The sequence below is a fragment of the Cydia amplana genome, chromosome 5 (assembly GCF_948474715.1).
Source record: "Cydia amplana chromosome 5, ilCydAmpl1.1, whole genome shotgun sequence".
Lineage (NCBI taxonomy): Eukaryota > Metazoa > Arthropoda > Insecta > Lepidoptera > Tortricidae > Cydia > Cydia amplana.
In genome coordinates this window covers 6,238,751-6,260,276 of record NC_086073.1, presented here as the reverse complement: position 1 = coordinate 6,260,276, position 21,526 = coordinate 6,238,751, and the positions used below count along the sequence as shown (strand labels likewise).

The 21,526-nt window shown below is 39.2% G+C and overlaps 2 protein-coding genes across 3 annotated transcripts in view; one reads left to right on the top strand and one right to left on the bottom strand.

Annotated features, from left to right (window-relative positions):
* The window catches only part of LOC134648230 (mitoguardin), a 79,671-nt gene that overhangs the window by 16,726 nt on the left and 41,419 nt on the right, over positions 1–21,526 (bottom strand). The gene's annotated exons all lie outside the window — the stretch shown is intronic.
* The window catches only part of LOC134647864 (protein unzipped), a 42,372-nt gene that overhangs the window by 356 nt on the left and 20,490 nt on the right, over positions 1–21,526 (top strand). The gene's annotated exons all lie outside the window — the stretch shown is intronic.

The following is a 21,526-nucleotide window of genomic DNA, read 5'->3' as shown; positions in this document are numbered from 1 at the left end:
ATTTTGTTTGTTATTTTTAAATTATCTAAATACGCACACTTCTTTCAGCAACACTTTCGTGTTTTCTTAGAATTTATTAGCTAAAAAAAACGTTTATTTAGAAATTGGTTTACAGTAATTATTATTTTAATTTATACCTATACTTAAGCTCAATTTGCAGGTAGACCTTGATATTTCTCAGATTATAAATGACAACTCGATCGATCAATTTACTACCTATTCAATCTAATCATCCTACTATTAACCAATTTTGTACTAAGATCATAGAAAACAAATTTGATAATCGAACTGTCATTTTAGTCTGGGATATAAAAACAAGGATAAGAATAATAAGTGTTTTAAATTTAAAATTACCGGCACATTAACGTACATGTATCACCTACATTAAAATTTGATCACTGAAGAGGACCTCCTAACACGTTTCTGTTAAACCGGTTCCTCCGGCAGTGTTTCGTCGGTGAGACTTATGCAATCGACAAATAAATCGAATCACGATCTAATAAGTGAGTGTGTAGCATGCAGTGAGCCTGTTCAATGCAGGTTACCTGCAATCCTTGCAGTTAAACTGCGTGAAGCATGCTTTACGCAACATACACATAGCGTGAAAACGAAAGTTGATTAGAACAAGGACTATTATTGGCTAATACTTCAGAGTATAGAGTAAGTAATCGCCTTTACAACGTGTCTGGGGCTAACCTCTAAATGTCGACTTTGAGAACCAGTTTAGGTTACGAGTCTATTATAAAGCTGTTGCAGGTGTATCAGATCGGCCAAGAGTTCCAGCCATGAATTGGAATGACTTAATAAAATAGATAGTTCATTTGATCAAGGTCAGATATTAAATAAAACAACATCATAAAATGATTTATCGGAGTAGTTTAGAACTATTATATGGAATTATCGATTGGTTATTCAGACAAGAATATGTTTTCTTCCTAGATTAATACAATACAAAAAAAATTGTCAAGTTAAATCTTTATTCCCGTTTGGTTAAATCAAGTTACATATTTATAACTATTTTGATGCTATCAGAAGTTCCATGTACCTATCTAAATAGGTACGAGTATTCATATACTTATTTATCGAAGGATTTATAACAGGTAAATCGCTTATGTCGAAACTGCACCTTGTAAACTGCAGCTGCGTCGCCACGTGTCTCTGACTACAATACTTCATAAATAAAAAACATAAGAAAAAACCCATACTCACGGCAGATACAATCCGCGGAACCGTTTATACCGGCATGCGATGCGCGTGAAGCAATTGTTGAAAGTCGGTATTGTGACAAAAACTTTGCATTTTATACGCAACTGTGTATCCAGGTGTCGTGTCGGGGTTCGATTTATCACTGTGACTATATCAACATTGACGAGTAGAATTCTATGAGAGATGAATCTTTATCACAGTTACTGGGTTAATATTTTTCTATATACTTGCGTATTGTGTTGTGTCACCGTAAGCAACTCCTTGTGATCAGCATAGCGCGCCAATAGCATATATCATAAAAGGCAATAAATAGCAGGGAAATGGAGCTATATTTACACACAAGTTGAAGGTCAGCGCGTCAGTGTTGAGCTGGCTAGGCAATAACAAATATCAACAGCTCGGAGTTTTGAACCGTGTTGGCCAGAACCAGCGTGACGGCGCCGCGTATCGATCTACTTACCGCCCACGGCATGGGGACATAATCCTCCAACAAAGTAAACAATTACGATTTGATTGACCACAGCTTTCAGCACACTTTACCCTAAATTATTACATGCCTTTTCACCCCTTTTATAAGCATTAATAGCAACTACTTATTTTAATAACGATAAACGTAACTAGGCCCGGTGGGTACCTAAATGTTACATATTTTTACAAAGAAGCCAGTGTTTTCTTTTACGCGCCACCCTCATTTCAGGGTTGTAGTCGGATCGCTTTACCTGCTTCTAGCATTTCCCCAACATCACATATATTTGCGAGTTCCAAGCGAATATAAATAAAGCTTACCCCTCAATACTGTGTAACGCGTACTTTTCGTTGTTCTGAACCAGACGGCGGCGCTGCGTAAGTAGGTAAACATAACGAGTATTGATTATCGTGAAAGTTCAACGAGATTCGATAGAACCTCTAGATGTTAATATGATACTGTGAACAGGATCAAATTACGCTTCACTAAGGTGTGCTAAATTACCTCCCTGCATCAACTCATCTCGACAGTGTAGTTGCCTATTTCCGTAGCTCAGCTCCGATTCCATTCCATTAAACCTTTATGTAATACTAGCACATGTCGTGTCATTTTCCTGTCAATGACCTATCCTATCAAGGCAAAAAGTTAAGTGAAGTCTTTGATTCGATAAGACAAGAAGAAATTAACCTATATGTAGGTACATACAAATTATTCATAGGACTAACTAACATAATGTAAAAACATATATATTTGGGGTTCAAGTCTGCCTTATTATAATAACACCATCCTACCCGATCCTCCCGGCCCTTCTGACCCATGCCTCCAAGTAACGCCCGAGGAGGTTCTCGCCGCGATTTTCTCCTTTCCCAATGGCTCCGCAGGGGGTCTTGACGGTCTGTCGCCCCAACATTTAAAGGACCTACTTGGCTACTGTTGCGGCGAAGCCGGTGAGGCCCTTTTAAAAGGTCTGACATCCTTGATTAATCATATGTTACAGGGCAAAGTTAACCCAGATGTCATTGAAATTTTATATGGAGCCAACCTGTGTGCGCTGGCAAAGAAGGATGGGGGAATCAGGCCAATTGCGGTAGGTACGACTTACCGCCGCCTGGCGGCCAAAACCTGCTGCAAAGCCGTATCAGACACACTAAGGAATTACTTCCAACCGCTTCAATTAGGTTTCGGCTCTAAAGGTGGGTGTGAAGCAGCGGTACACTCCCTACGTGCCTTTACTATAAGAAAGGAAGGCGAGGTCTTACTAAAGGTAGATGTACGTAATGCATTTAACTCGGTCGATCGAGGCGCCTTGCTGACACAAGTCAAAGAGAAAATCCCTGAACTTTATAATTTTATTTGGCAATGCTACAGCAACCCCTCCAAATTACTTTTCAAAAATAACCTCTTATTCTCTTCCGTCGGATGTCAGCAAGGCGACCCTCTGGGACCAGCTCTTTTTAGTCTGGTTATCCACCCGATTATTAAGCGCCTCAATTCAAAATTTAATGTTTGGTATCTTGACGATGGTACTCTGGGTGGCAAAGTCGACGAAGTTGTCCAAGACCTAGAAAGTCTCACCACAGAATTCTCACAAATAGGTTTGACTTTAAATTTTTCAAAATGTGAGCTATATTTTTTAGACAATTCCCAAAAAGACACAGCAATTCCTAAATTCGAAAATTTCGCTCCAGATATCAAAATTTTAGATTCTAGCTCACTTTTTCTATTAGGTTCACCCATCTTGGACGAAGCCTTCCCAGGGTATATCAACGACAAACACCAGAATTTTAGTTATTTTTCGGACCGCTTACTCCAAATTAACCCGCACATGGCTTACACGATCATTAAATTCTGCTTGTTTGTACCCAAATTTACGTATGCCCTTCGATGCAGTCACTTTTGGAAATATCCTCAACTTTTGGCCAAACTAGACGAACTTATAAAAAATACAGTTTTTTCAATCATGAACATTCATTTGGACAACCGTCAATGGACCCAAGCCACCTTGCCCATCAGACACGGTGGTATTGGGATCCGTCAAATTTCTAGTATCGCATTACCTGCCTTCCTTTCTTCGGTTCATAGTATTCAAAGTTTATTTATCAAAATTCTAAAAATCAACGAAGTCAACATTTTGGACTTACCTTTTTTGTCAGAAGCAGTGGATAGCTGGAAGGCTGCCTGCCCCAACAAGGACCTGCCCGAGATGCGTCATTCACAGCATCAATGGGACGAGCCGCTCTGCGTGCTGGTACGTGATAATCTTTACGAAACGGCCACCAGCCCGGTAGAGCGAGCTCGTCTTCTTGCTGGAACGAAATGGGAATCCGGCGCATGGCTGCAGGCACTCCCTTCCACTAATCTCGGCACTCTCCTAACGAGCAGTACTTTTAGGCTCGCAATATCGCTGCGCTTGGGGGCGGCATGCGTGGCCCCACACCGTTGCCACTGCGGCACTGACGTGTCAAAGTTTGGCACTCACGGCCTCTCTTGCACCAAGAGCGCCGGCCGCATGGCACGCCACGCCAGTCTTAATGACATACTGCGCCGGGCCTTCGTCTCTGCCGGAGCGCCGTCGGTTCTAGAACCGACGGGGCTAGCGCGTGACGACGGGAAGAGACCAGATGGCATGACGCTGGTTCCCTGGAGGCTGGGTCGACCACTCGTCTGGGACGCCACGTGCGTGGATACCCTCGCGCCGTCCCATCTTCCAGGGACCTCTTCTAGGGCTGGCGCTGCTGCCGATGCGGCAGAGCATCTCAAGCGGCGCAAATATGCAGCCATAGACAGCGGCTGCATGTTTGAGCCGTTTGCGGTGGAGACGCTTGGGCCGTGGGGTCAAGGCGCGCACAGCGTTTACAGGGAGTTGGCCAAGCGCCTTATCGACGCAACGGGTGACCGGAAGGCTGGAGCATACCTCGTCCAACGCATTGGCGTTGCCGTTCAGCGCGGCAACGCCGCCAGCCTTCTGGGCACCCTACCGGTCGGCACAGACTTGGGGCCAATTTTTTATTTGTAGGTTTTTACTTTTTAGGTAGTTTTAGTTTAGTATATATTTAGTTATTAGTTTATTTTATTTTTGTTAGTTGTAATTAATTTTACGTGATATATTGTGTATTTCATAAATAAATTGGAATTGATTTTTTTCCTTATTATTGTAAATATGTATATATAAAAAATATTTATTAGGTAGGTATGTTTCTGTTGCATGTTCCACCGTAGCGTTAGAATTCCAGAGCCGATTTTCGTTAAGAGGAATCAATCGATTCGAATTAATGTCATTGGTGACTTAAATAGGGCGCATTTTAACCGACTCTAGTTTTCTGACGGTTTATTTGTCTATGTAAATATTACCTATTTTGCACTACCTATAGTATAAGTATCCAATAAGCCTATTTATTATGTATAGCTAGTACGGCACATACTCGTAATCTGATTTTATTTTAACCCTGAAATAAGCAAGATAGAGTCATAATTAAATAAAATTTTAAACAAAATGTGTGTTACAAACTTTACGTATACAAAGCAAGCTCCATTAGCATATTAATTTCTGGAAGTTTAATAATGTCACGCTCGGTGTCGGGAATTTACACGCCTACAAATCCACGGGACCCCGCTCCGTGTTCTTATTAGGCAGGCTGGGAGTGGGCCACGGAGACATTCGCGATGCAATAAATAGGCGAGTTCTCGGCCGGAAAATTGCGTCAATTTTCAGGGCGGGATCGCCCCCCAAGATGCCAAGATATAATCAGTTTAATAGCCTCAACAAGGAAAACTATGTAAGAAAAACTTGAGCGAGCGCAAGCGAAAAAGAAAATTAAATACCATGCAGTTTTATTCTGTCTATAAAGACTCTAAAGAGTTATATAATATAACTCTCAGTAATGACTGAACTATCCAGGTAATAAATGCGCCTCATCTCGTGTCGATGTCGTGTCCAATTATTATATCGGAACGTAGAGTCCCGTTATTGACTCTGGGCGGATGACGTCATCAGACGGCGCTTCTTCAGAAAATATTTCCTTTAGCTTATGTCATAGTGTACCCGTGACCTCATCGTGGGGGGCATTCTAGGTGAATGTGTCCGTCTGCAATCTAAACGAGGTCGTGTCGTCGGGAAAATGTAAAAGCCTTTTGCAATTTTACCCTTGGCTTTATGCGTCACAACATTGAGGCAGAATGGCTATGTCATCTTTACTTTTAATAGATATTACGGGCGCAACTGTTTTACTGTGTTGTTAATTGGGTTTGGGGTCGGGTCACTTAGTTTGAATGACGCGTGTTACAACTTAATTACGTTAGAAGATACGTGACACAATGTCTGATGGCGGCGACATAACGCACAGCTAGGTGGCAGTGCTAACGAAGGGCCAGCCAGGGTCTAGTGGAAGTTAAGGGGCTGCACGGGGGCTCTTGTATTCGTATGCAGGCCGCGCGGTGGCGCGATCGATACGCGCCCGCGCGACGCGCCACCCTCGCGACTTACCAACTCAAGTCTTTAAACACAAATACACCTTCGAAATTCAATCAGTCCCGAAGCCCAATTGCATCATATCAAGAACTTTTGCATTTACTTTTCATGCCCCTAGATTACCGGGAAAAACTGTTTTGTATAACTATAGGTTATACAAAACGTTTTAAGTTAAAATTGCTTACCATTCCTTCACTCTCAAAGAAAAAAGCATTATTAAACATTGCGATATTTTGAAACTTCCGGAAAATTATACAAAATAGTGTCATGGGTAAAAAACCTGATTGCCATTTTGAGCTTAGCTTCTTTTGTTAAACAAAAAAACGATGTATAATCGAGTGCCTGGAATGGAATTAATGAACAGTTTAATTTACACACGACAACATCTTTATCTTTGCAGCGTTTTATCACTTTCATTATCTCGAAATGTCTAAATTGTGCAACTGTATAATTTTACGGTCATTAACCCGTCCGACTGAGGGTGATCATTTTGAGACACGGTTCCGAGCCGACTGGCGAGTCCGACGTGTGCACTGACTGCCACTTACAACAAACATTAAATATACGCTTCAAGGCACCATGCGTTTGACCTTAACATAAAAAAAACCGGCCAAGTGCGAGTCGGACTCGCGCACGGAGGGTTCCGCACCATCAACAAAAAATAGAGCAAAACAAGCAAAAAAACGGTCACCCATCCAAGTACTGACCCCGCCCGACGTTGCTTAACTTCGGTCAAAAATCACGTTTGTTGTATGGGAGCCCCACTTAAATCTTTATTTTATTCTGTTTTTAGTATTTGTTGTTATAGCGGCAACAGAAATACATCATCTGTGAAAATTTCAACTGTCTAGCTATCACGGTTCGTGAGATACAGCCTGGTGACAGACGGACGGACGGACGGACGGACGGACTGACAGCGGAGTCTTAGTAATAGGGTCCCGTTTTTACCCTTTGGGTACGGAACCCTAAAAACGAAGAAATCAAAGTCCGAGTATATATATCCACTCACAGCAAAATTGAGATAAATAACAATATATATGTATACTTGAATGACATCATCGGCGGCCAAGCGACAACTGGTCAAGTGAAAAAAGACGGTGTTGACTTGACACAAGAACTTGAAGCAATTTAATGTAGGAACAGTATAGGCATGTGCTCGGTTCTTCGACCGGTGACCGCGTGGCCCTGATCTTGACGAAATAAGCGTTCAAAATGAGATCGCGGCATTGCGACCACGTGTTACAGACTATTATACTATACTTAATGACTTTACTATTTATAAAGTATGATTAAGAGTCGTTACACTTACAAAAACGTGATAAAGTAAATAAAAACTTATGAGAACTTTGGAAGATTTAGCTGCCGGTTTCATTCTAAAGGGAACCCTCTATGGTGCACTAATTGTTGACTAATAGTTTAATGTACTACCAATAGCTCTCGGACCGACAGAGATTGGGGAGAAAACACTGGGAGGGACTACTGCTGCACGTTCGAGGGTGGTACTTATACAAAATATGCATTGTTCCAGTAAATTTCACACAGAACACATATAAGTAACCCTCCATAGTTAGTGAATTGAGCGAGTCATTTAAAAATATTTAAAATTTAGCAAAAGTTACGTATAAGCTAATATATCTGATTTTTTTATATTCCTATGGCAAACACGTGTCGACATTTTTGAAACGCCCGCGTACTCGCAGTCTCGTACTCACATTGGTAGGAAAGTATTTCATTGTGCTCTATTTATGAAGCATTGTGCCCGGTTTGAAGGAACGTCGCGTAGATGTGGGTTGAGATACGAACCTGATGCATTCAACGATACGATCTGGTCCGTGATTATACCGTGTATGTTGCTTCGTCATACGGTTTCAAATTATCAAAAACAAGTTTATGAAAGCGTGCAGGTTATATGTCCGTAAAATTTAAATGCGTGATTTTATCTCAACTTTGACAACTCCTTGCACTCTTGCACATCATATTAATTTAGGAAGAACAAACAATTCAGTTTGTATTGTATCGTAACTATCGTAAGTGGTTTGAAACAAGCAGTGATTGCAATGTGATTCATAAATGGGTATTGTTCAATTAACAAATGCACAGGAGACCGCGGAAACATCATAAGTGAATAAAGTTGCATTGCAAAAACATTGGACGCATCGCAAACAGTTAACTGGTCATTGACTACCCGCATGTAGATACGCTTCGTATATAATACCTAGGTATAGTTACCGCATTGTCGTCAGGCTCATGGAGAAACTAAAAATAACTCTCGAGTAAATTACTTAATATTTATATTACTTAATTGATAAGGATTGTAATACAAATAGGAATAGTCGCAAATAACTACCTATCTAATTATTTTCGCGTGTTAGTAATGATAGTTTTTGCGCACGATTATTTTCTTTCAACCGGCCGCGAGTGAAAACTATTTCAAACATGCATATAAGTCAACAGTCAACATAAATAATTTTAAAGAATTACACACGTTAAATTATTTGTTATGGTTAGATTGCTTTCTAAATCGAATAGCCTACAAAGCGAATATGTTCCAACTAAGGTATTCCATGCGTGGGTACCTGGATGCGTTCCCTTGATAAAGTTTTTTTTAGTGCGGCCATTACTCCCCGTTTTGGACGACCCTCTGGCCGAACAATGATTAGAGCCGAGTCGAGGGGAGAGCGAGATGCAGCTGCTCTTTTATTTTTCCTTGTTGAGACGCTTAAGGAAGTTACCGGGTCGCAAATAGATGCTGATTTCATAAAGAGATACTGAAGTTAAATGCGGTTTTAGAAAAAGGGAAATGTAATTTGTACTAAAGGAATGTTTAGACAATGATCTAAATTATTACATTTTGTCGAAGTTATATCCCCTAAGAATACCTTGTTTGTTTGGTTGAGATGAAATTTGCTAAGGCGATATTTTGTATTGGGGTGGAAGAGGTGTAGAAGTGCAATTAAAAAGCTCGTTGTAAACAGGAAAAACCTACTTCAATATGATGTTTAGGTATTCAAAAACTGATATGCTCGATACCGTCGATACGGATGAAACTGCCGAACCAAACCGTCAACGTTTAACACTCGAGTTATATTTGAAAGCTGAACCAGACCGTTTCTCGCAAGCAAAAAGCGGTCGTGAAGCGTCTGCGCAGCCTCCAACATTTATGATGCAACGTGAAACGCCGAGAAACGCAATGTGGTTCAGATTCTTAAAGCGCGCAACTTTTTCCTAGGCGCCATCTCCCGTCTCGGCGTCAGCTGTAGTTTCTAGCTCATGAATGGTGTTAATTTTCTGTCTATGCTGCCTGATGACATACCTGGTAACAAATTATGTTGTAGTTAAATACCGTGCCGAGAGAATTGCTTATCCTTCGAAACATTAAATTACGTATTATTAATGTATGTACCTACTAGTAAAGTAGAAGCAATTATTATAGCCTCATAACTAACTATTCCTATAGTATTTAATTATTCGCTTATGTCTGTAGCTGGAAAAAAAAGAATAGGTAAGCTCTAACTAAATCATCATCATCTGAGTAAGTAAACCGGGTAGAAACATCACAATAGTTGAGAACTTGTTGCAAGTTTTATTTTAAAAAGAGGCTATTCATTTAAGGAAAGGGAAATAGTGCTCTGTGAGTGTTTAGAGAAAAAGAGCTAACATTAATCTAACTGGAAGCTCGGAACTTACAAACCGCTTCCGCAAATTGAAAAAAGAATTATAGAAATGTAGCATATAAGTTATAGTGTATGGTTACCAAGTTGATACTTATCACTTGACAAAAATTATCGTTTGTATACTTAGTAATACTTAACTCTTAGAATGTAGATGCAGATACGATACAGGCACCCATACAAATGCTAATGCTTAACATCATACAGATTCTCGGTCATTATAAAATATGTACTATTACCACAGATTATATAATAATCAAATTTATTTACCATTGAGTTGACTATTTTATAGTTCACGAAAACAAATACAAAAGTGCTCGACATTCGACACGACTCAGTCGACGAGCGTACGTACGAGTATTAGCACGTATTAGGTAGGTATTGTATATGATGCTTATTTGTTATTATGGACTGTTGCCGGAGACGTGTTTGCATTAATATGAGTGGAAACAAAAGTAAGTCCTAAACAAGCACTCCGAGAATAGAATTGTAAAGAGTTACAAATTCTAATAGCATCTCCTCTTTAAAGGGTCCTAATTAAACCATCTCAACAGCACATAACGAAGCTCAGTAAAATTAATTACTCGCATTGAACCAACAAGCGGGTATCGCGGTCACCGCGAGGAAATTAAATGAACACGCAGACGCTTCTCGGTGGACTTTTCTTATTAGAATGCAGATACGGACGTAACGAATGATGCACTAACGAGAAATACATATTTGCTGAGGTTTTACATGTTTACTTGTGAATGAATTGATCAATCGGTGAGGCGGGATAGAATTGTTAACAGCTTTCTTAGAACATGTGTTGTTGATGGGATACTAAAGACATGTATCGTGTTATTGCTTTATATTTCATGGCTATTTGCAAGATGAGCTTTACTAAACAGGAAGAAGAAACGCTTCCAAGCAGCTTTTGTTACAACTACGTAGTAACAACTAAGAGAGGCAGAAAATTTATGATTCATAGCAAAGTTGCACAGAATCAGAGGAATTCTAAGGGTAAAACTAAGGATCCCTCTGGATCAAAATTTGTCCAAGAAAAAACCATAACATTCACTTGAAATTTGACAGTGCAATAATCTGCTAGCGTGGAGCTGATCTGATGATGCAGCCGGAAGATAACCAAAGGAACTCCTCTATGGCAAGTCTTGCCCTTGCTCTAATAAGTATTGGGGTAGTTGGTAGTGGTAGTAAACTCGTGTGACGCGGGTATATTGGACAACGCGGAAGTCCGGCGCGTGCGCGCACCTTGTAACGCCTAATTGACGCGCCGACACCACACGTGGCTGCGTACGCGCATAAACAACTTGCTTTATAGCTCGTTTATTGTTATTGCCGGTTAATATGAGAGGAAATGTTAATGGATGTTAACACTCAATGAAGGTACGATAACTACATAAATTAGGGCCTACCTACTGTTTCTGTGAGTGAAACGCTCATGGCACGCAATGTTCCATCGATTTTTGACATTTTATGAAATTTGAGACTGTCCGCTTAATACGTTTCTAATATGTAATTCTTTGCTGACATTCCCCCTGATAACAAAAAATTATGATGATTGAAACAAATCAAATCTGTTGTAGTATTTTGGTGTGGGTTACTGACCGGCATTCAGGGTCAACCGACATCACTCGTGTGTAACGTTTTTGTAAAGAAAACAGATACAACGCGAATAAAAGCAAAGTCCCGCCAGAGTGACTTCAGTGTTGCATGTCAGTTGGAGTGTTCTCTATTACTTTCACATTGGATTACAGCATGGCGTTCCCAAATCCACAATGACCGTTAATAATTGGCTCGTAAAACTCCACGTCCACAATGGAACCCGCACCTCACCGTCCGGCTCTCACCGACTATAATTTAATATCCGCCCGAAGCCCAAAAATAATCCTATTTCCTCGGTAATGCCCTTGACAATACCGGGTTAGTTCTGCTACTCAGATAGCTTCATATTTGAAACTCTTTTCCGACAGCCAGAGATCGAATGAACTGAAATCCTTTATAGAGCAATGGCTTTCCGAGCGTCTTCAAAAAGAAATGAAAATACGGCTGAGTCACAGCAACAGGAAGGATTTCAAAAAGGCGCCGGCGCTTATTTGCCGATAGATAGAGTACACAGACGAAAGCGATAACATTTCCAAGACAATCGGTGGAGTCAAAGTGTTTGTGTTGACAAGTGGTATTAATCGATGAGAGCAAGCCGAGGACAAGCGTCTCGTATGATTGATGTCGTGACGAAAGTGATGCATCGCCTGACATTCGAGAACCGTTATGGAGCTCGGAAGCTAAAGCTGTAGTTATCTAGTAACAGCATTCGGTATGTAAATAGCGAAGTTCAAGAGAGAAAATAAATAAATATTTTTTTAATTTATCTTGATGTCACAAATCATGCTGAATGCTAATCTCTTTCCAATAGACGGCAACGAAATATTTAGACAAACGAAAGTATAATTATGTCCCTAGGTATAGTATAGAATGTGTCCTAAATCCTGTTTTATTGTTTAGGTACATATTACCCGTCCCTTACCTACCTTTTCATTCATATTTGGGTTGTGCTGAACAAAGGAATGTTGACCTTTTACAGAAATATAATTATGGTAGCAAGTGAAACCTCGGGCCATTAATCATTCATTAAACAGAGCTTGATGGAAGTGCGTCTTAACTTGTCGTGCAAGGTCGTCTCGGTACCATTTTCCGTACAAGGTTACCGAGGAGGCCTCGCCCGGATTCAGCGATCGATGTCCTTGGCCTGTTCTAGAGGCTACCCGGGCTCGCCATCGTTGCCTTTTCAGCCTATATACCTACCTGTTAGAACCTATATTGCATTCCTGAACACTGGACAAGACTTATGACAAATAACTGTTGGCGAAATATACAGACAAATAAGTATCAAATTGGTTCAACCAGGTCAGTCAGGTGCATAAGTTATTGGCGGCTCGAGTTTCCATTGATTGTAAACTGTAATTAATTAGTTGCTCAAGTATTGCACGGGTGAAATTCCGGAAGCCGTGGCAGTACAGTATGTTACACATCCGGCGTTAGTGTTCGTCCCTTTTTGAGGTCGCGCCGTTCGCTAACGGTATTGCATTGTACTAAATTATGGCAAGCACTATTAAATACACAGATGAATGAGCCCTTGATGGTATATTAATAGCAGTTTTAAGCTAGTCACGTTGGCGAGTTTACCTTTCCGAGCCAGCCACTAAGTAAACAAGTTAAACACGAGTTAGATAATAAAGCGGACACAATACAACACGGAACGGACCTAACTTGAGTAAAGCGAGTCTGCTTGCGCCGTGCGACCTTTTCGTCGGTCGATAGAAGGGTTTGGGCGGGCGTGCAAATATGTTTCAGAAGTCAGCAGAGGGGACTGCTATTTAGATAAGCAAATTTCAAGACTTAATTACACCGTATCATTCAGGAACAACGTAATCAAGTCGCCGATATCGAGCATGCGGCGAAGGGACGCGGACGGTTCAATAAAAACATGAAATCATGATCGATTTACAAGTGAAATATTGTTCTTCTGTTGAAACACGTTCTTATGAAACAATACCTGTAGTTGCAGCAACTTTATTACCCAAACAATCGCTCGCGTTAAACGTATAGCAAACAACCTGAGAACCTTTCAATAAGAGTGCATAAAGGAATATAACTAGCGGAGTATTGAAGCGGACAATGCGGCGCGGTAACGGGACCAGGCACTAATTGTGAACCGAGCTCTTCCGTTACCCGCGGCGCGTTAAGAGACTCCCGGGAACAACCAGCACATACCGCACGACACGGCTTTTCCTGACTCTAATGGTAAAGCTCACCTTATTAGATTCTCACTAGAATCAAGTTTGACTAATGCGTTGCTTTAGCTCTATTGTGAAAACAGTGGATGGTGTTTGACTATATTTTCTTATTATTGTGTTCTTTGAATGTTGAAAATGAATATTATAGCTAGCTCCCAATTTACAACATTTTTAACAACTAAAAGTAAAGAAGACGCTCTTCGCTCCGCTCCGTCGCGAAACGTGCCACGACTACCGAAAGATTTTTCTTATTTTCGTTTCCGAGCACGAATTAGGAACAGAACACGTACTCTGTCTCGAAATTATACATAATCGGTTTCATGGGAACATCCAAACAGATATAATAAATTTGTTAAGTAATCAACGATAATGGACTGAATGGACGTGGTTTATTGTTTCGTACGATAAGAAATTATTTGTATAATACTTACATCAGATAGCGTAATATTAGTGTTTTACAAGAAATCTTGTAATCATTGTAATCTTTTTGTCGTACGAAAGTATTGAGTCATGTACGTACCTTAGAATGATGTAAGAGTAAAGCGCACGGTTGTGGGGAGGCGAGCTAAACGTCGGCCAAACCGCAACCGCAGAGGCGCTTGCCGTCAACACCTCACGACAGTTTATAAACACAAAGGTTACATACAGTGGTGCGTTTACGGATAGTTAAGTCACAACTGTCACAAGGTACGTACTAATTTTAATAAGCTTTACTTTTTTTGCCTAAAAATAGGTACAAAAATACAATGTACATTTTAACGGATATTTCAACGCCGGGCTCATAATAAGAAAGTGTGCATTAAAGTTTTTGGTGGCTGTTGCTTTTATTGGTCAACAGACGCCTTTTAAGAGGTTCTTTACAACACTCGAAATACTTATCCAAACGCCACTTAAGGTACGAGTAGGCCGATAGTAAATACAATGGCATTCTCCCACGACAAACAAACCAAGTTCTACAGGTGTCCAAAGCTTTTTAAAGATGATTTAAACAACGCAAAAACGTAAACGAGGTTTGAATGATGAATGATGAACTCTACGAGTTATTGATGAATCACTTTAATTGCATACCTATACCTTTATGTTCTGATATCACAAGCCCTTTATGTTTTGTACAAATAGGTCAAATATATACTCGTAGTCTCTAAAAACTACACCTAACACTTCCATTATTTTGCTATACTTTCTTTTAGTCCGTTTATTCGTCTTTTGTTTGGTATGGTTTTGTACGTACAAGCAACCAATGCAATATATCAGGGCAATGTATACACAAACAAAAAACAAGGGAAAAACCGCGCAAAGAAAGCGTCGAGTGGTCTAGGCAGGTGCTCCTACATGTCCCGACGTCTTCACTGGAGTGGCTGTTCAAAAAACACTCTTCTTAACTTCAAGCTACCTCATGTGTGGTGAAGATCCTCAGACGCGAGACAAACGCAAACATTGCAGACATCTCTCTTAAAACAACACACGACGTTTACCATCCGACATACCCGCGGTCGATGCGGATTTATACATTTAGTACAAAGAATACTACGAGTATTTCCATGATAATCAATTAGTTTATTGTGTAATTCGTGCAGGGGTACTCGTGGCGATGGCGGGTGATTTATTTATGTTAGCGTTCCTCGTAAAACTGCTCCACTTGAGATTCAATAGGTTGAACGCACGCAGGCCGCCTATCGTAATATTCGTAATAAACCAGTAACTTATGACCGGTGGTAATAATTACACATTTTTGTTATTACGTCAAACCGAATTTTAGAACGTTTAAACCCTTCAGTAGCCTCTAAGACCTAAGTGCGAATATATACAGTTGCTGCACGTTTTAGTAGCAATGGACCTATAAGTATTTTGCTCTGACTCGATTTACCTAACTTATCTAAAGATTACGTAGTATGGATGCCATGACATTAAGTATTTAAATAGCTATCTTGTTAATATGCAATTCTCGTATCCTGTATTATTTTTTTGCAGGAAAAGGCAAATTAGCATAGTCGACGGAGATAAGTCCTTTGCTAAGTTTTATTTCTCGGGTCCGTATTAAGTTACCGTCTCTGAGATATCAGATGCACTTTAAGTGTGTCTCCCGTTAATGCATGGTCCACCAATCGTCAGCTCGGGTTACGAACTAGCGCAGCGAACCTTTTGTACTTTGATCGGCGTGCGAGTCCTAATTAACAAAAATATTCACACGCACTTACTGTGACGTCCACTTTTTTGTCGGAGATTTTTTTTTGTTATTTAACTGACCTGCAGTTAGTTCTAGTAAGAGTTAACTGCAGGTGTAGCTCATCACTCTTTGCTCGAAGAGATCTAAATCGTTTTTATCAGTACGCAGATGACGGGGCGAATTCCATCCCTTAGCAGTTTGAATCAATTGCTAGTCAATTTATATTACATGTACTTTCATCATCATCATCATCATCATTATCTTGCCCTTGTCCCATTCACTTGGGCTGGGCTTCACTTGGGATATACTCATTCCTTATCCTATCCATTCTCGTCACGCCACACATCCATCTTAACAGTCTCATCTCCGCTACATGCAATCTCTTTTCATCCGTCACCTTTACTCTGATCCATACATGACGTTATACCTTCAATAACAGTAGGTAATTAACATTTGCCAAAGAATAATGGATTTCAAAGAGAAGTGTAAAAAAACAGCAAATTGATTGACCGGCCACCACGCACACCGCACACATTGAGTAGATTGGGCCGTACGCCTAAAATGGACAGGTAATATATATACCTACGTAATATAGTAGCCGAGATGAATGTAATAAAAAACCGGCGCACAAATCACGCGGTAATAAGACTTTTTGTCCATACCAGTCCATACAATAGGTAAGAATTTTCAATCGCTAAGTATAGAGGGTAGGTAGGTATTTATATTTATATCACGCCACACACCGATGAGATACCTAGTTGAGTTGTAACAACGAGCAATAAGAATAAAATGAGTGTAACTGCTACGCTTTTGATGGTACCTACCTAATAGGCGGAGTAAATTGTTTGGCGACATGGCCTCGCCTCGACCGACACGAACACAATTACTTGTAATTTGTAATGAAATGATTGTAAGGTAAAAAAAAATTTATAAAGGTACTTACACGTACCAAAGCACACCAAATAAACAACACATCCGCACACATTGCTAAACAAATTTTAGCGATATTATTGACGTTTTGCTCAAGTAAATACCAAGGCCATCAGATAGTCGTAACAAGATCGAGTAACATACATAAAATACAAATGATTTACGATAACAGTAATAAAGGTAGATGCATTAAAATGTGATTCATCAATGACTCGTATGATGCATGAGAATGTGAATTCGAATTGAAATGGGTCAAGTTTGCATAACCCAAATATGTATATACAACGCGTAATTCAATGGAAAACCCGCCCGTTTTAGTAGCATTTCGCTTTTTTACAGGCTTGTATCGTATGGGTACGGTTTTTGTTGTTCGGTAAACATTGCTAATATTCACGAGTCGAAGTTTTTAAAGGTATGTCGTCTAACAAATTCACGTCATAGGAAAATTCAATTAGACAGTTTGTTTTTAATACATAAAACATTTCGGTCAAGGATAAAGCAATATAAATAATTGGTCAGTTCGAGTTGTCCGCGATTAATAACGTTATTAATGGTCTGGTCGCGCGGAATGCCGCCTCTTACGTCATTTCGCTGTTGCTGCACTCAATATAATGCTAAACTCATGCTCAACTGACCAGGATCCAATAACTATGAAAGGTTAACTAACGAAGTTCAAATAGATTCTCGGGTATGTGTTAAGTGTAGTGACAAAAAAGCGGCCAAGTGCGAGTCGGACTCGCCCATGAAGGGTTCCGTATTTAGGCGATTTATGACGTATTAAAAAAAAACTACTTGCTAGATCTCGTTCAAACCAATTTTCGGTGGAAGTTTACATGGTAATGTACATCATATATTTTTTTTAGTTTTATCATTCTCTTATTTTAGAAGTTACAGGGGGGGGGACACACATTTTACCACTTTGGAAGTGTCTCTCGCGCAAACTATTCAGTTTAGAAAAAAATGATATTAGAAACCTCAATATCATTTTTGAAGACCTATCCATAGATACCCCACACGTATGGGTTTGATGAAAAAAAATTTTGAGTTTCAGTTCGAAGTATGGGGAACCCCAAAAATTTATTGTTTTTTTTCTATTTTTGTGTGAAAATCTTAATGCGGTTCACAGAATACATCTACTTACCAAGTTTCAACAGTATAGTTCTTATAGTTTCGGAGAAAAGTGGCTGTGACATACGGACGGACAGACAGACGGACAGACAGACAGACATGACGAATCTATAAGGGTTCCGTTTTTTGCCATTTGGCTACGGAACCCTAAAAACGGTAATGTGCCGTTTGCGTGTGAGTGGCACGTTCATCACGAATTTATCTTTGGTACGTGACTGAGGAGTGTTAACGCTTTCGTCTCCCGAAGGCTCGCGGCGCGCGGGTCGCGCCCTTGCATTTGTGCAAGTGCAGGGCTGCGCCAGGTGACCGGTGAGTCAACTGCGATCATCGACCTGCCTTCATGTGGTGCACTTATCCTTAATATTGCTCTTTCTATGTAAATAAAACGGGTAATGAACTAACATTTAAAGTTCAAATACATTATATAAGAGTTAATAACGAATCATTTGACATCATTAAGCAAAAGACGTTCGAGGAGTCACTTAAATATATCTACTTATTTTAGAAAAAACCCAAGAAATAGATATGAATCATATTGGTTTATAACTTCAGGATATGACAAGGTCAAGGGACAAGGAAGACAAAAAAATTGGACCTATGGAATTGTGACTGAGTCAACTCTGCGTTGATCTGACGTCATTTGATCTGTGACTGGACGCTACTGATTGTATGAATGAGGTATATACTATATACCATGCCGAATGAGTCATATGCTACTAAAATATAATATGAATGTTGCAAAAAACAGAAACTGCCAGTTATGAATCGGTCTGCTAACTGTATTTCATGTGGAAACGTCCGAGCAAACTTTACGCTTTACAAACAGCTCCGGATGGCGGAAAAAAAGTTTCATGGTGAAATTCGCGGCTGAAAAAGCGTTTAACTATTTTTTTACTTTTTCATGCCGGAATGAAGTAAGAGAGCTCTTCAAAGGGATTTCAATCATTCAAATTTATCTTTTAATTGGACACTGGTTCACATTCACAGTCAGTAACTTCATAGTAGGTACGAGACATAAGCAGAAGATATTAACAAAATTGTCAGCACGTTGCGTAAGCTATTGTAGAATGTTTATAGGCATCAGTTAGTTTAATGAGAAAGTTCAGGTATCAACAGCAGTAATTGTTGCGAAGTTCGCCTTCAGGCAGCTCTAGGTCAAGTATTATGTAATTTATGTACGTGATGATGGACTTAAATATGTGCACATTTTTAGCTAAAAATTCGAATTCGTACATACGTATTGCTTTATTTTCAATAATAATAAATAATAAAACAATCATTTGTAATAGTTGTTTTATTTTACACAGACAGATAGCTCTCAATTTTACCAGTTATAAAACCGCTAAAAACGGTTTTTTCTATATAACAAACTTGCGGGCAACGCGTACGGGAGTAAAAATGTCATTAGTGCTAAAAGCGCGCCCGATCCAACGGAAACGATAACCGCAGATTCATTACTTACCAATCCACCAATATAATACCCAGGCCTCTTATTATTGAGAGCTAGCTGCCTTTATACGATATCCGACAAATTAACTAGGTATCGCCGTAGTCGCTAGAATAAATAATGGAACTGCCGATACCGATACGTGACTGGTTAGCGTGAGATTAGAGAGAAAGGAATCGTGAGGTGCATCTGTATTCTGTATTCAATTTTGAACTAGATTGCATTTTAATCATTGATCAGAGATCAGAGACGATGTTTTCGAGATGCAAATAAATAGGGCGAGCGCGGAAGACATACGATTTACCGTACAATCTAGGGATTGCAGAACCGGTACTGTTTAAAAGAACCGGGATTTTCGGTACCGGGCAAAAATGGAACCGGGATTTCCCGGTATTTTCGGTACTTTCGGGACTGCCTTCAAAAATCAGTTTTCACATCAATTTTCAGTAAAAAAAAAAGCGTAAAACGACCACGAATCTTTCTTAAAACAATAAAAAAGTAGCACAGTGAAGGTACACACTTCTTTTGTACCATAATATGTGTCTTTAAGTCACACAATCATTAATCTATTTTGTTTTTTTTCCTAAACTACATGATATTTTTACTATCTTTGTTGATTGGCAAAAACTGAATTATGGCTCAATAATATCATCATTTTTTTTAAATATGCAAGACGTTTTGTGAAAAAGGATAAAAAAAATTGATAATTTTCGCATGCGTTCAAAATGGGCTGTGGACCTTCGAATTCGAACATATACCTAATAACAGAACTATCAATACGACAAATCAAGAAATTATTCAGCCAGAATTATTAATTCATTTAAAATATCATTATCATATGTGAGTTTCTTATAGAGTCCGACCAATAAAAGTCTGCAGCGGATTTGATAGCCCACGCAGTGCAAGTGTTATTTATACGTCATAATTTCATAGAAGTTTGACGTTTTAAATAACACTTGCACTACGTGGGCTATCAAATCTGCTGCAGACTTTTCTTGGTCTGCCTCTACCGTGTTTGAATTTGAATTAAAAGTAGTATTTTATTAATTACAAAATTGTCTCTATTTTTGCTTCTAGTTAGTATACAAATATGAAATAACTAATTGTTCGTATAAAATTATTTATCGTACAAACATTTATGCCCTTAAAGTATCAAATTACGCAATTTTATATTGTCGGCATTGTCAAACCCATTGACTTTTATTTAATTTATTTTAATGTAGTGGTCAGCCGTAAAAGTATTACCATCAGCCTTAGATTGATAAAATATGTTTATTTTCTTTATAAAACATGATATTTCATGCTAAGTAACAGAAAGCAGTCAAATATTATACCGGAAATTTTAGTCCCGAAAATCCCGGGGGTACCGGGATTTTAATTTGAAATCCCGGTTCTTTGCTTGGCTCTAAATCCCGGGAATTTCCGGTACTTTCGGTACTGGTATTTCCCGGGAGCAAACCCTAGTACAATCCGTATAATAAGGTATTTGACTACTAGTCAAATCAGTTTCTTTTTTCGAACTGTCGCAACGATTTCGATAGTATGGAATTTATATGAAACACTAGTATGTGACGTCACAATCAAAGAACCTACTCTTTATTGTTTTATACGGGTTTTAAAATATAAATTGTGTCTATAAATAACTGCCGTCTATGTTTATCTTCTGGTGCTTAATTTCATGCATGGTGTAAAGTAGGTAATTTATTTTAAATACAATCCAATACCCTATCCATACATATAAAATCCTCCCACTTTTAATACAAATTCCCACGTAATGTGCCATTTTACGGTGGTCCCGGGATGCATATTGTTTTCGTCAAGTTTTCGTATAGGTATTTTAATGTGTTAAATATGTTTTGACGTGGCTCCTTCAGAATTTTCTTAAGGGGGTTTTACTTATAGAAATACTAAGCAAATCTTAGATCTCTGTCACGTTATAAGGTTTTTTTTAGTTGTATGAACTAGCGAGAATAAATTCTACGAGGGGTGTTCAAAATATTCTCGGTATGAGAATGAAAACAAACAAGTACGAAAAGTTTGATATTTTTATTTTTCAATATACTCCCCCCCTATGTTCATACACTTAAAAGATCGATCAATTATTTTTTTTAATCCTGCATAAAAATATTTTTTATCTTTGGTGTAAAAATGCTCCTCCACTGCCGCCTTCAATGCTTCATCATCGGAAAATTTATTTCCACGCAGATCCTTTTTAAGATTGGGGAACAAAAAGAAGTCGCTGGGGG